At 34.9% G+C, this 14,651-nt stretch overlaps 1 protein-coding gene across 2 annotated transcripts in view; it reads right to left on the reverse strand.

The window, feature by feature from the left end:
• LOC140146278 (uncharacterized) overlaps positions 1-14,651 on the reverse strand; it is a 47,440-nt gene that overhangs the window by 12,111 nt on the left and 20,678 nt on the right. The window contains exon 1 of one of the 2 annotated variants that reach the window (XM_072168066.1): positions 6,886-7,186. The exons of the other annotated variant lie outside the window; for it this stretch is intronic. The gene's annotated coding sequence lies outside the window, so the exon portion shown is untranslated. Of the gene's footprint in view, positions 1-6,885; positions 7,187-14,651 lie in introns of those variants that run through there. 2 annotated transcript variants of the gene reach the window in all.

The following is a 14,651-nucleotide window of genomic DNA, read 5'->3' on the forward strand; positions in this document are numbered from 1 at the left end:
TGAATTAGCTAAAATAAAAATGACCATTTGAAGTTATTACTCATTGGAGTTATAGTGTTACATCCAAATTATAAAGTGCGCAAATTTTGTTGATTTGAAGCTTGAGAGTACGCAATTGGATACTTAACATTCAAATTGTTTTGGAATGTGCATGCTTGTCGTACATTTTACCTCGTACTTATACCCTCAATATTTTTTGATCACCTATTAAGGATTGAATTGTTTCCACTTTTTAGGACAATTTTTTTATCCCTCCCTATATTTTTCTACCATCCCCAAAGTATTTATGAAAACTCCCTAAATCAAAGCAACATAATAATTATGTTAACAAGCATTTTGAGAAAAAAAGTAAAAGAAAAAAAGTTCTTAAAAACAGGAATAAATAATACAATAATTAATTGGTAAAACAATGTCGAGCAGATATATATAACTGAATATCTTGAAGAAAAAAAATGAAGTATGTAATGGCTGAAACAGATTGCACAATGTTGAAATGCAAAACCAAAATGACAATGCAAATCCGCATATTAAGGTAATTCAACTAAAACAAGTTTAGGGGAAAACGGAAAAGTTAGGGGAAACTGTGTACATCAAATTCAGTCCAAAGGCCAATACAACAGGAGGCCAGCTTCTGAAGCAAGCAAAAAGCAGAAAAGAAATAACTGTCCCATTCAACTCGACAAAGTCTCATTGAATGGAACAGTCACCTGAAAATATTCTTACCACTGTACTCATTGACATTCAATATTCGTATACTAACCAACAAAGTCCTAAATGGCTTATAATTCGCCGTAGAAATGATGATGTAACAGGATTAACTACCATAGCAATAGGTTAATTTTTTTTAATATATTGCATTGCACTAGTACGTTCGCGAAGTACCTCTGCATTGTACTATAGATGTCAAAGAACATGAAAATTCATATCATGCTGATCACTCGCACCTGTAAGATTAGTATCTTTGAAAAGAGCGGTATTGTATTCAATCTATGATTGCAGACATGCACATATGAAGAGTGCAATCTGCTTGTAGTGCAGGGCGATATATTAAAAAATTATTTCAACCTATTGCTATGGTAGTTAATCCTGTTACACCATCACTTCTACGGCGAATTTCAAGTTAATAGTTCCTGATTGATAGGTGTTACCAACAGATGTAACCTTTTAGTACTTCTTGTGACCTTGTTGGTCACACAAATATTGAACTCGTCATGTTGCAATAGGATACAAGTAAACAATGACCACTGAGGTGAAAACTGACAATTGTTATTGATTATCACGTGTTTTTGCCTCCTCTAAAAAGAATAATATAATGAGAGCTGAACACATTTCTTTCCCAGGATACTGGGCAATAGATATTGCTGCAACTTTCAGGTTTCATTGAATTGTACGTTGCGACTTTGGAATAATGATAAATAATTAAGGGATCGTACTTTGTTGATGTTGTTGAATATGAGATATTACAATCAAATTTGGCTTAATATAATTATTGCTCGTTTAGTGGTGCAGTTAGACAAAACAATTTGTACAGAAAATCGATGATTATTCTTTTGAAGCTCAGTATTATAGAGAACCTGGAAACTCATGCTCACCTTGGTTTAAAGTGACATGAGTATATATTTAGGATTAGTCATGTTTGCAAACATTTAGTTAAAAAGAATACTTACTTTATATATTTTTTTATCATCTTTTTTTTTATTAACATTTACAAATTTTGAGGAAATATTTTTTGGCACATTTCATTGTACCCAATGCTGCAAACTTGACTATTCGTAAAAATTTACATTTTGCTATATACATTTAGAATTTAAGGACATACTAAAACTTCAATTAAAATGCTTAACCACCCCAAGCAAATTTGATCATCCTGGATTTGTTAATAAACACCTCACACAAAACATCTCCATACGCTCACGACAATGGTATTTATCAATATTATCGGTTTTAATTACGTGAGATTTTTAGTTCATAAATCATACCTAACCATACTAACGGTGATATATTTTTACAGCTCCCACACAGAGACATTTTGACATAACGTTATTTAAGCAGAAAACCTCATAATATTAAGAAAAACTATTTACTAAATTATGTACAATTTTGGTTAAGTAAAATACAATTTTACATAGTTCAGTAAATATTACATAGTTCTGAGGTTAATGTTCTATGCTTACATAACGTTATGTAAGCATAAGCAGGCCCGTATGCAGGATTTCATTTGGAGGGGTGCTGATTTTGAAAAAGTGGACTTTCTTCCCAAAATATGGACCTTTTTTGTCCAAAAAAGCGTAAAAAACCTGATTTTGGGATTTTTTATACACTTTGGCAAATTTGGGGGGCACCACCGCGACGCACCCCCGCACCCCCCTGCGTACGGGCCTGAGCATAAGGTTCAACTCTTACATAAAGTAAGCATATGTACCCAAAAACGATACTTAATAATGTTAATCTTGCTGTACCCATAACAATGCTTAATGATATAGGTACATACAGATATATTATTTTGCAGTTTCGAACATCATCAACATACCAAAACGGTTAGTAAAATATGGGCTCTTCTATTTGAAATCTATACACCCCCTATATGGAAGACATGACCTTAATCTCCCATTCAGGTAACACCATTTAAAATACACACTCCCTGTGTGGAAGATTAGGGTCATGTCTTCCACAGTGGGTGTATGTATATCAACTGGAATAGCCCAAAGGCCTGGTAAGATAGAGGTTTTGTGATACCAAATAACAAGAAAAATCGTACTCTTCTGTACAGACACATATAATGATTGATAGCTCTTCAATAGATCAATTGTGTTTTTAACGTATTATTTCCCATAATCAAACCCTGGATTATATTTAATTGGTACTCCAAACCAATTGCAATGCATTTGTATTCGCAGTGAATATTTGCCCAAAAAAGGGAAATAAAATGTAAATAATTGAGTTGAATTAGGGAAAACACCGAGCATTTTCTACAATTAGTGCTTTATCACATTTACTTCGATTAATTGTGATACTTCCTTCAAATCAGTGCTATGCCCTGTCAGAGTATATTAAGGATCTACTTCAGTGAGAAATGTATATACAGGGTGTCCCAGAATAATCTATACCGTGTTTGAAAAAAAAATGATAACAATATAAAATCAAAAGTGTATCTAATTTAAAAATATGAAATACAATGCACCACATGTCAACACTTATTATGTTATGTCCATTTAATCACAATGACCCCCTTTTTATTTTACTGTCACCACTAAATCTCTTACCGAATGACCCTAAAACCCTCTGAATCGGCCACTAAATATTTACAATCGAGAAACATTTGGAATGTGAATTGAAAAATAACGATTTTAATTACTTGTGGGCCCGGGGGTACTACACCTCTGGCCAATTTTGTGCCTATTTTTGCATTTTTCTCAAAAATATAGCGAATTGGTGACAAGTAAGATATGCATGTATATTATAGGGGCAAGGACTGTATAACGACAATAAACATGGTTTTATATTTATTGTTGTCTGGGTTGAAATAAAATTTCCAGTGCAGTAGTTGCAGTCCTTGCCCCTATAATATATACTTCGCCAATAAAGTATCCTTACACTTGGAAAAATAATCACAATTTCCAAACTGAACAATATTGGGGTAATTTTGTTTTTTTAATAGATGCACATTCTGCACATTATGACACCACGTTGAATCCAATGTGACTTCAAGAAGCAAAGTTACAAGCATTTGATTAGACGAAGGTCCAGATTTAATAACTCCACAGACTAGACATCTGGTTTGAGAGTGGCGAATGGCTAATTTATGCGTTTGGCTTTAATTTAAAACAAAAGGAACAAAAGAAAACTGAAATAAAAGAACTGGCAAATAACATGAAAGTTATGAAAAGTACAGAGAAGTAAAAACTGCTTTAGATAATGCTTCATTGAAGAAACAGTGTTGTCTCTTTGTTGCGTTTGTATAAGCCAGTTTGTCACTTTTAAACTGGACCTTCGTCTATTCAATTGCTTGTAACTTTACTTCTTAAGGTCACATTGGGTTCAATGTGGTGTCATAATGTGCAGGATTAGATAGTACATCTATTTAAAAAAAATTTACCTCAATATTGTTCAGTTTTGAAAGTATGATTATTTTTCCAAGTGTAAGGATACTTTATTGGCGCAGCATACATATCTTACTTGTCACCAATGCGCTATAATTTTTGAGAAAAATGCAAAAATAGGCACAAAATAAACATAAATTTATTTCGGACATATAAAACAATAACGGCTCATTTACTTTACTCAGTTATTGAAAATAGCACAATAAAATATCCTGTTGCAATATTATATAAACCATACATAATACTAGGAATCAATTGCTACCAGTATAAGGCTTTGTTGAACATGATTAAAACCCTAATTATTATCTATAGGAACTTTACAACACAGAAATGGAATATAAATGAATTGCCTGCTTAATTTTTCACCGGGTGCTTTGTTCAAAATAGTGTAAAGCATAGTTAGCAGCATGCATATTACAATAGAAAAATTCTTTCGCTTCATGTGTGATTGAATACCCATCATATACAATGACTAATGAATAATAGGACGAAGCATACGGGCTAATAGAATAAAGGTTTAATTGTTATAATCCATTTATTTTTAACACTCCGAGTTTGATCGTATTGGTATAATTTTATGATTTCAATATTATATATTTGTGTTTTTGTTATTCTCGGGGTTTTTTTTTTGGCTTAATAAATGTGTTTACTGGGGAGGTGGGTACTAAGGAACCGTTCACAAACACTTGTAAAGGGGAGGGGGGGGGGCTGATGCAAAATGAAAAATTTACATTTTTTTCAGGGGCCCCTTTCGAACCTAAAATAGTTTTCAGCCCCCCTTGGCCGTTTTGCATCAGCCACAACCCCGTTACAAGTGTTTGTGAACGCTCCCTAAAGTATGGGATGTGCCGCTGAGAATTTGGAAGTGTACCCATCAATGTACCACTTCTTCAAAAAAATATTGACCCATCTATAATCCAAAGGTAAACATTTTCGGCCAAATTCAACACAAATTGTGAAATGTACACGAATTTTTTGGCAAATTTCTCTATTTTCTCGAATAAAATTGAGCATTGGAAAAAACCACCCATTCATACAGCAAAATTGGCCTAGATTATGATTATAGTCTCTAAATAAAAAAACCCCTGTATTATTAATCATGATGAACGCATTCAACTCGAAAATATACAGATGTTTATCATAATTAAAGTATTCCATAAATAGTCATAAAATGGTTTATATAATTAGTGACAGTAAAAGTAAACTGTACGTATGCAACATATCTTGGTAGAATGATAACAGGGCTCTTACTGAACATTTCTGATTTGGGGATCTACCAGTTTATTGATCGCATAACCCCGAGTAATCACTTGGTTAGCTAGCAAACAGAGGAAGTGCGGGTGTGGTGGTGGTGGGGTGTGGGGGAGGGAGTTGGGTACTCTAGTATGGGCTGTGTCGCTGAGAATTTGGAAGTTGACCAATCAGTGTACCACTAATCCAAAGTTCAACATTTTCGGCTAAATTCAACACAAATTATGAAAAGTTTGGTAAATTTCGAATTAGTTGGCCATAGTGAGCCTTAACAAAACCACCCATCCATATACCAAAATTGCCCCAGACTATAATGACTATAATCATGATGAACGCATTCAACTCGAAAATATACAGATTCAATAAATGGTCATAAAAGGTTTTATAATATTAGTGACAGTAAAAGTAAAGTATACGTAAGTTATCGAATGCAACATATCCTGGCATATACAGGGCTCACTTACTGAACATTTCTGATATTGAGATTTATCAGTTTATTGATCGCGAAACTCTGAGTAATCACTTGGTGAGCTGATAATAGCAAACAGAGTACGGTGACTGAAAATATCAGATGTGAACATTTGTCAATTGTATATACAATTTAGAGTTTTATGTGAAATGTAATAGCAAGAGTATGCACAATGGGCGAGTGAATTACGGAGAAGTCTAAATTGGCTTAGAAAAGGGGGGAATTGGTATAGGGCCTACCAAAAGGTCGAAAATGCGACCCATGTTTGTGGTACATCCTCGTATGGTCATTTGTACTGAGTATCTCCCCCACGTGGTTTGCCTCCACCAGCACTACCAACAACACAACAGCCCATCCACCGTACCCACCAACCGATCCCCCGACATCACCCCACCACCACCACACCCACCAATCACTAACCACCCAACATCACCACCATCCGTTGCCACCCGCACCACCACCACCACCCCCGGGACCACCACCGACACCACCACCATCAACTGCTCAACAATAACAACCACCACCACCAGTCACCACCATGCACCACCTCTATCCATCACCATACCACCCCCACACCGTTACCACGTTACCACGGTGTGGGCACCAAATACCACCACCGGCATGTTTATTAACTTCGACACTTTAAATTATTTAAAGTACAAATTAACAAAACAAGCATTTGTTACGGGTCACCACAAGTGATTGCTTTCACATTGGCGAAATAAATAGAAAAATCAATTTACTTATAATAATAATAATGCATTAGCTGATTAGAACAGCATTAGAGTACTCCACAAAATTAACGATCTATTTACTACAAAATATCCATTGAAATAAGTGCTTCTTAATGTTTAAATCATACATGTAGTACTGTAGATAAATCCCTTGTATGGTAATGCAATTCATATAATTAAGTACAGGCATATATCAACACACATGTTTAAGTAACCTACGCTGTTGTATGTACATCCCTGGTATTACATATCAAAATAAACAAAAAATTGTATTGTAGCCACGAGCTCATAATAAACTACACTCGCGGCTATGACAATAGCGCACTCTTACCTTATCTGTATGCGTTCATATGTAATTTATCATCATTTTGGTATAAACCAACGTCGACGTATATAATATAATATATGGTACAGCAAAACACGTTGTATTTGCATAGTAGAAATCCATATGTGTGTGTGCGCTAGTCGGTGAGAAATAGTTATTCATCACATGATGGGAACATTATGTACAGAGTAGTTGTATGTTTCATATACACACATATATATATATAATTCCAACTTCCAACAAAACACACGTTGCTATCCGCTTCGCTACGCAAAGGCCATTAATTATTATTAAGGGGAAAAATCTACAATTGTATACCTTAGTCACGCGGTACACTCACCAATAACGTGCGCGATTATTATTGGTGCAGTGGTCATAGTGGCCTGGTGGGTTGAACTCGCCGCGGCTTCCAGCCAGTATATTCAACTACCACACATCACTGCACATTATCACGCAAAAAAGCTGATTCACTTTATCTAAATCATACCATAACCTTGGAATGTTTCAAACATGTTTGTATTTGATATGCTAAGACATTCGTAAATTATTTATTTCAGCCTCATGATGTGAATATTACATTCATAATTTCATTGCAAACCACTAAGATAGAATTTTGCATTGGGCAGGTATTATTTTTCATGATGAGCGTTAAGCATTTAATTTGTAAAATTTCAGCAAGGCAAACAAACAGACAAACAAGTTTTGTATCAGGACTATACATAGTGTAATGCTATATATATATATATGTTGACGTAGCCTCAAATAATTAAGCGATTCCATGGTCTGGTACTCACGACACATGAATGAAGGTGCTGCAAGTAATAACGAGTTCAGTCAGTGTGAACTTTGATCGAAAGAATTCTATTGTTATGAGCATATCAGATATGAGTAATAGTCTGTGCTAATGATACTAGTATTGTTATTTGTACGTGTCAAACGTGGGAAACACTATTGAGACACGTACATAGTGTTTCAACTTTTTTTTTTCATGTAAGAAGCTAAGGTAGCTAGGACGAACTTCAGAAAAATCAAGATTGACTGAATTGAAGCAGCGTAGCTAGGGCTAAAAATGAATCCCGATTCTTTCACTGTCTCAACTTATCTAATTCATTATTATATCAAGATTATGTTAGATCAGACACACCCCAGCGTATTCAATCTGACTACTTCAAGAACGTTAAAGAAGATCAGACGAAGAGAGAAAATTAAGAGTTTGATCTGACTATTACTCTCTGTATAAGAAATTAAGTTTGATCAGAGTTACCGTAGGGATCAAATTAAAACTCGACCGGCGGTTGACCGCCGGTTCCGGGTGGTTCCGTCCGGTTGACAGAGGTCATTACCATAATTTAAGAATGCATAAGTTTCCAGAATGATAGCTATATTGTTTGAGAAGAACTACGTTAACTCCCAGGAGGGAAAATCAATTCTTTCTATTGTACTACATTTGTGTAGAAACCACTTGAAATATTGTTTTACTTGCGCTGGCGACTGGATGATATCAACCAGCCATGTGAACCTGTGTGTGACGACTGACAAAACACCCATGTCTCCCTTCTCCAGTCTCTTTACTGGTTGCCTTTATCCAGTTCAAACACATCTTCATTTTCAGTACAATGCTATATCATATCCTGCTTTCAGATTCACAGGAATTCACGCACTTTCTTATTTCTGACTCTGCTGTCATTTCTGATGTCCCACGTCCTTTGCCTCTGGAATGAACTACCCACTGAAATAAATCAGGACACTAACATCACCACCTTGTTACATCTCCTCTCTCCCTCAGGTTGTAGTATTTGCTCTCTCTGCTGTTGTGGCCTTTTCCGTCTGTAAAATGCGCTCAAACAAGATTAGACTGATTTTGTTGTTGCTTCCTCTACTCACCACTACACATGTTGATCACTTCAAGACAAGGACTGATCACATTACCAAATATTTGTCCCTTTCCATCAACTTGCAGTTTGAATTAAAGAAGGAAGCATCTTGAATGATAATATTGTCCGCAAACTCATTTTATCCAAGCGCGAACTGTTACGCAATCATGAATGGCATTGACAAGAAAAATCTCACCCGACTTTGCAAATTAAATCTTCGTGACTGAATTTTATTTTCATACAACACCAGTCGCGTCACTGGTTGCTACTACCCAAAGAAACCAATCAAATTCAAACATACAAAGCTTTCCATCTATCTGTACCGGGCTATCTCATCCTGCTCTCAGATTCACAGCGCTTCCTGGCCTCTTTATTCTGAGCCGCTGTTATTTTTGATGTTCTACATCCTTTGCTGTTGAACAGGTCTTTTCTATTGCTACCCTCGCCTCTGGAATGAACTACCTACTAAAATAAATCAACACACATCACCACCTTCTGAAGCCTTCTTACACACCCATAGTGGGTAGGAGAACATGAAAACTAATATGAGATACTGTATTAGGATCACATATTAAGTATCATGTGAGAGTATACTCTTGTACTCCAGAAGACAGGATCACATATTAAATATTTGACACCATAGAATATAAAAACTAGTAATTTGATAAGTTAAAATAAGATTTTTAACGGAATAAATCTAAATAATATGATTATGCAGTTTATTCCGTTAAATATTTACCCCATAATTTCCCTCATTCTTCAGGCCCTGCCCTCTATCGGGTGCTAATTTAAAGTTTAAGCTTGATTGCTATTGTTTCTTTGTAAGCCTGCGGCGCAACCTTGAACAATATTGTCCTTGAGATAACGCAATCATGAATGGTATTGACAAGAAAAATCTCACCCGACTTCAAACTTTGCAAATTAAAGGAAGGTGACCTGATATATTTGGAAAATCAAATTCTTTAAAACTTACGTATGGCATAAAATGTCATCCCTTTCAAGCACTCATGCAAAAAGAAAATGTAAATGTTTTTTTTTATAAATGTGACTAATTCCTAATGGAATTACCGACATTTATACAGTGTGATATTGGTAGTCTACAGTGTTTTTATTAATGATAATCATCACGATCATGTAATATATTGATTTCAAGTGAAAGGCCCTATTTTTCTCATAAACATATTGAAATTAGAAGTTCCAACTCAGTGTATTTCCCAAGATATCATTAAAAAACTGCCGAATTAGTCAAAAATATGGTATACCATAGTTTTGACTAATTCGGCAGTTTTTTGATGATTTCTTCGGAAATACACCGATTTGGAACGCCAAATTTCAATATGTTTATGAGAAAAATATGAGCTTTCTTCTGATACCAAAATTTTGATGAGGTAATGTGGGGGATGAGATTTTCAATCAGGTCACGCACCTTTAAATCTTGGCGAATTATTGTCATTTTTATACAACACCTACTCTTCCGTCTCCTCCATTCTCGAATCCAATCCAATTCAAACATACAAAGCTTTCCATCAGCTTCCATCTATCTGTACCGGGCTATATCTCATCCTGCCTTCAGATTCACAGCACCGCTGTTATTTTTGATGTTCTGAAAATGCCTTCCCTATTGCTATGCTCGCTCGCCTCTGGAATGAACTACCCACTATCCTCGCCCCTGGAATGAGGACACTAATATCACCACCTTCGAGAGCCTTCTTACATCTAATCTTTTCCCTAAAATACGCTCAATCAAGATAAGACGGATTTCGTTGTTGCATCCTCTGCTCATCACTACACAATTTGATCACTCCATGACAATGATTGATCACCTTACCAATATTTGTCCCGTTCCATCAATTGGCAGCTTGAATCGAAAAAGGAAACATCTTGACTTTAAAATATGTAAGCAACATTGTCCCCACACTCATGTTATTTAGGATCAAACTGTGACGCAATCATGAAAGGCATTGACAAGAAAAATCTCACACGGCTACAGAGTTTGCAAAATAAATCTTCGCGACTTATTTTCATTTTCATACAACACAGAGGCACATCCTGCTTTCATATTCATCCGCACTCTTCGTTTTGACTCCGCTGTCATTTTAAATGTCCCACACTCTTCTATTGCTGCCTTTGCATCTGGAATGAACTACCCACGAAAATAAACCAAGACACTAAATCACCACCTTCAGTAGTCTTGTTACATCTCCTCTCTCCCTTTATTTGCACCAGCTGCTCATCACTAAAAAGGAAATCTAGTGTATGAACTTTTTCGCAACATTGTCCGCACACTCATTTTATCTAGGATCAAACTGTGACGCAATCATGAATGGCATTGACAAGAAAAAATCGTTCACTTGACATTATTAAATAAATAATATGATGTTTGATTCAAAATTATAAATTGTGAAAAACTACTTCAAATGCCCCCATTGTTTAAAATTACCCATCTTAAGAACACCGATCAGATGGTTCGTGATTCAACTCAATTCAGTCACTTTTGCTACACAAAGACATAAAAGTGTCCCAAGCTATGACGTCACTTCACAGTTATCCCAGTATAGCTTCTAGATTAGCTCTTGAGGATTAAGCCACCAAGTACCAACTACCAAGTACCAAGCACGACCAAGTGACATGTTTGCCTAATACTATTTTCTAAAATGTATAAAATTTTTGGTTACCTGTATTATTATATCGAAAACACTATTTTCCTCGACATGTCTAAAGAAAGTTTACGTGCATTATACCACTTTCACCTTTTGATTATAAATAGTAGTATAGCTATTATTGAACCATGTTGAAGAAAACGAATACCGCTTATATTTATCTTTCGAAACTTAGTAATATTACTTCATACATGTATACGAAAATTCCTCTCTATTTCAGTAAACCATCCAATATATCTTTCAAATGTATAAAATTCCGCTCAAAATTCAAAATTATATATTCTTCAACTCAACCATTTAATTAACTCAACCATTTAACAATGCTCTAGAAACATGGTATAATATTAAAATTAAAACAGCAAGGCCGCTGCCCCGGCAGGGCCGGGGCAGGCGACTCCCATATAAAGACTAAACACTCTAAGTGGGACCCCAATACACTAGTGGAAATTTAGGATGAGAATTCTTTCAAAACGATGAGAATTGGACAAAAGTATGAGAATTGAAAATTTTCTCATTTCTATGAAATTTTCTCATCCAAATGATTGAGAAATGTTAATTAACGTGTCAACCAACTGTCACATTGTTTTAAATGAGGAATTCATTTCTATAAAACTTTCTCATCCAAATGAATGAGAAATACTAATTAACCTGTCAACAACCTGACACAAATGGTTTTTGACACTGAAATTAATGTGAGCTTCGTTTTCTAATACAAAATTATTATGATTACTTTGTTTTGATACAAAACACATACATTACGTTATTTGTGTAATAGGTGTATATAAAATGTAAGCCTCAACCAGTATCGTGAGACATTGTTAATTTATCTCACAGATTTCATAACGGATTGTAATTTGTTTTTAAATAAGAATCGATAAACCTGCCGTCGCAGGTGTTATCTGAAATTTCAAAAAGGGATAAATGAAAAAAACAACATTATACAACATTGAATAAGGGGAGCGGGGAGAGTCTGTAAACTATGGAAACATCCCAGCAAATTATCACTTGATTGTACATGTGGTTTATATATAGCACGCAAAGATGACGGTTGAAACTTAAATTACTCATTTAAAACAATGTGACAGGTGGTTGACACGTTAATTAACATTTCTCATTCATTTGGATGAGAAAATTTCATAGAAATGAGAAAATTTCAATTCTCATACTTTTGTCCAATTCTCATCGCTTTGAAAGAATTCTCATTATAAATGTTCTACTAGTGATATAAGAGCCCCGCAGGGCTAGAACGCTAGGTGAAACGATAAAGCCCTATATCAATTCCTTTTCTCTAGAGTTAACATACACAGTGATTAGTGCAATCTGGTTGTAGTGCAGGGCGATCTGTTCGATTATTACGTCACTTTGACGGCGAATCAATCATTTGTTCAGCAGGTAAATCAGCTGTAACACAGTGATATTGACTTAATAGAGGGCGTAAAATCTTAACTATAGGGTACAGCATCTTTATAACATATTGAATGTTGTAAAGCAACTTTGTAGCCATGGGTTGAGGTAATAATTAGTGCTGACCTGTATTGTTTGTTAACAGTGTTTCAATCTTGAAAATAAAAAAGACCCGGTTAAAATCGGCCGTATAACTCAAGAATTACAGCCTTCCAAATATCGCCTCTTTGTTTGAATTACTATGAATAATTAACATAATTTCAACAAAAAAAATAATTAAGTGGTTTTTGGATTGAAGCAAATTGTTAATGTTTAGGTATTCTTCAAACATAATGTAAAAAAAAACATTTGAGGAAAAAATTGGTCTTCACCTGTTTCTACAAGTTGAAAGTTTTTGCTGCCATGATAAAAGATGATCGACACTAAGTGATGAAGCAAGCTAGATGTTGATGACCAAAATTGATGCCAAAATAATTTTCTTTTAAATAATTTTAATATTAAATAATTACGACACTCTTATAATATTTTAAAATCACAAATTATGCACTAAAGATGTCCAAAAAGTCTTACAATTGACGCCTGATGGCAACGTCCATCAAAGTTTGCGCTGAAAACATAACAAAGTCATTGAACGTTTGCAGATAAAATCAAACCCCAAATTTCAAAAATTCATAACAAAATAACCGGAGCAAAGCCAAGAGATCTTTTTGCTGTATAAATAGGTTGAATGTCTATATTTAAATTTAAAATTTAAAAAAATGGTCTTAGTGGTAAATTTGAATACAGTGCCGGCAGTAATATGTTTTTCAGAAAATGCAATTATGGCCTTTAGGTTTGTTATTTTGTGCGGGTATCTCATTCGGGAGGTGTCAGAGAAGAATAAAAACAATGTAAAATGTAATAATCAAATATTTTGTTATATTTCTAATAAAAGGCCAGATATGAGTATTTTATGAAGTCCTGACATTTTATATATATATTGCAGTTCTAAAATAAATATACAGTACGCTTGACAAATTTTACGTGAATATGTCCACAAAAAAAAAAAGGATAATAGCAATGACAAAGTTTTGATTGATCAAGGCCAGCGGTACTGGTACCTATAAATTTGTTAAAAGATGAACTTGGCAATGACAAGACCAGTTCAACTTAGGTAGTACGTGGCAAAATACAATCATAATGACTAATTATTGTTCAAAAGAGAATGGCAGAATTGCGACGCCGTTGTACATGGTCTTGCGCACTGGCGCACGACGGCACATAATAATAGTGTGCAAGAGCTGTACGTAGTTTTTTGCGACTAAAAATCGTTGCAGAGATGACCTTCATAGGTTTTTCCCTCGACACTACTTAGTTTACAAAGTGCTAAATATCTATCGTATAAGCAACTGTATTATTGTGGACAAACGAGATTTTCCAAGGTTTAATAAAAATACCTTTATTTTTTAATTATTTAACTCACAAGTCAATAATAGATGCAAGGTCGGACTTTGTTCAGTGATAAATGGATTGAATACCGGGGTGACTTCCCAAAACCTTGAGAGAATTTTCCAAGGTTGAACAAAAAAGCAGTTTATTTTAAATTCTTCATCTTATGAGCTGTTCAATGTATTATGAGCCCCAAGTGGGGGATATGGGGAATTATTTTGTAAGCCAAAAAAGGAGGGGAGAAGAAACTATTTTTGGCAGGTCGAAAGGGGGAAACCAATTTTGGCACGTACAGGTTGAGTCAAAAAGAAGTAAACTCATGTTTGAGGGGCTGTAACTCGAGATCTGTAAGGAATCTGCTAAAAATGAAAATACCACTAAAAAAAGCAAATTCTACTCATCTAAA

Source organism: Amphiura filiformis, chromosome 2 (genome assembly GCF_039555335.1).
Source record: "Amphiura filiformis chromosome 2, Afil_fr2py, whole genome shotgun sequence".
NCBI classification, from domain to species: domain Eukaryota; kingdom Metazoa; phylum Echinodermata; class Ophiuroidea; order Amphilepidida; family Amphiuridae; genus Amphiura; species Amphiura filiformis.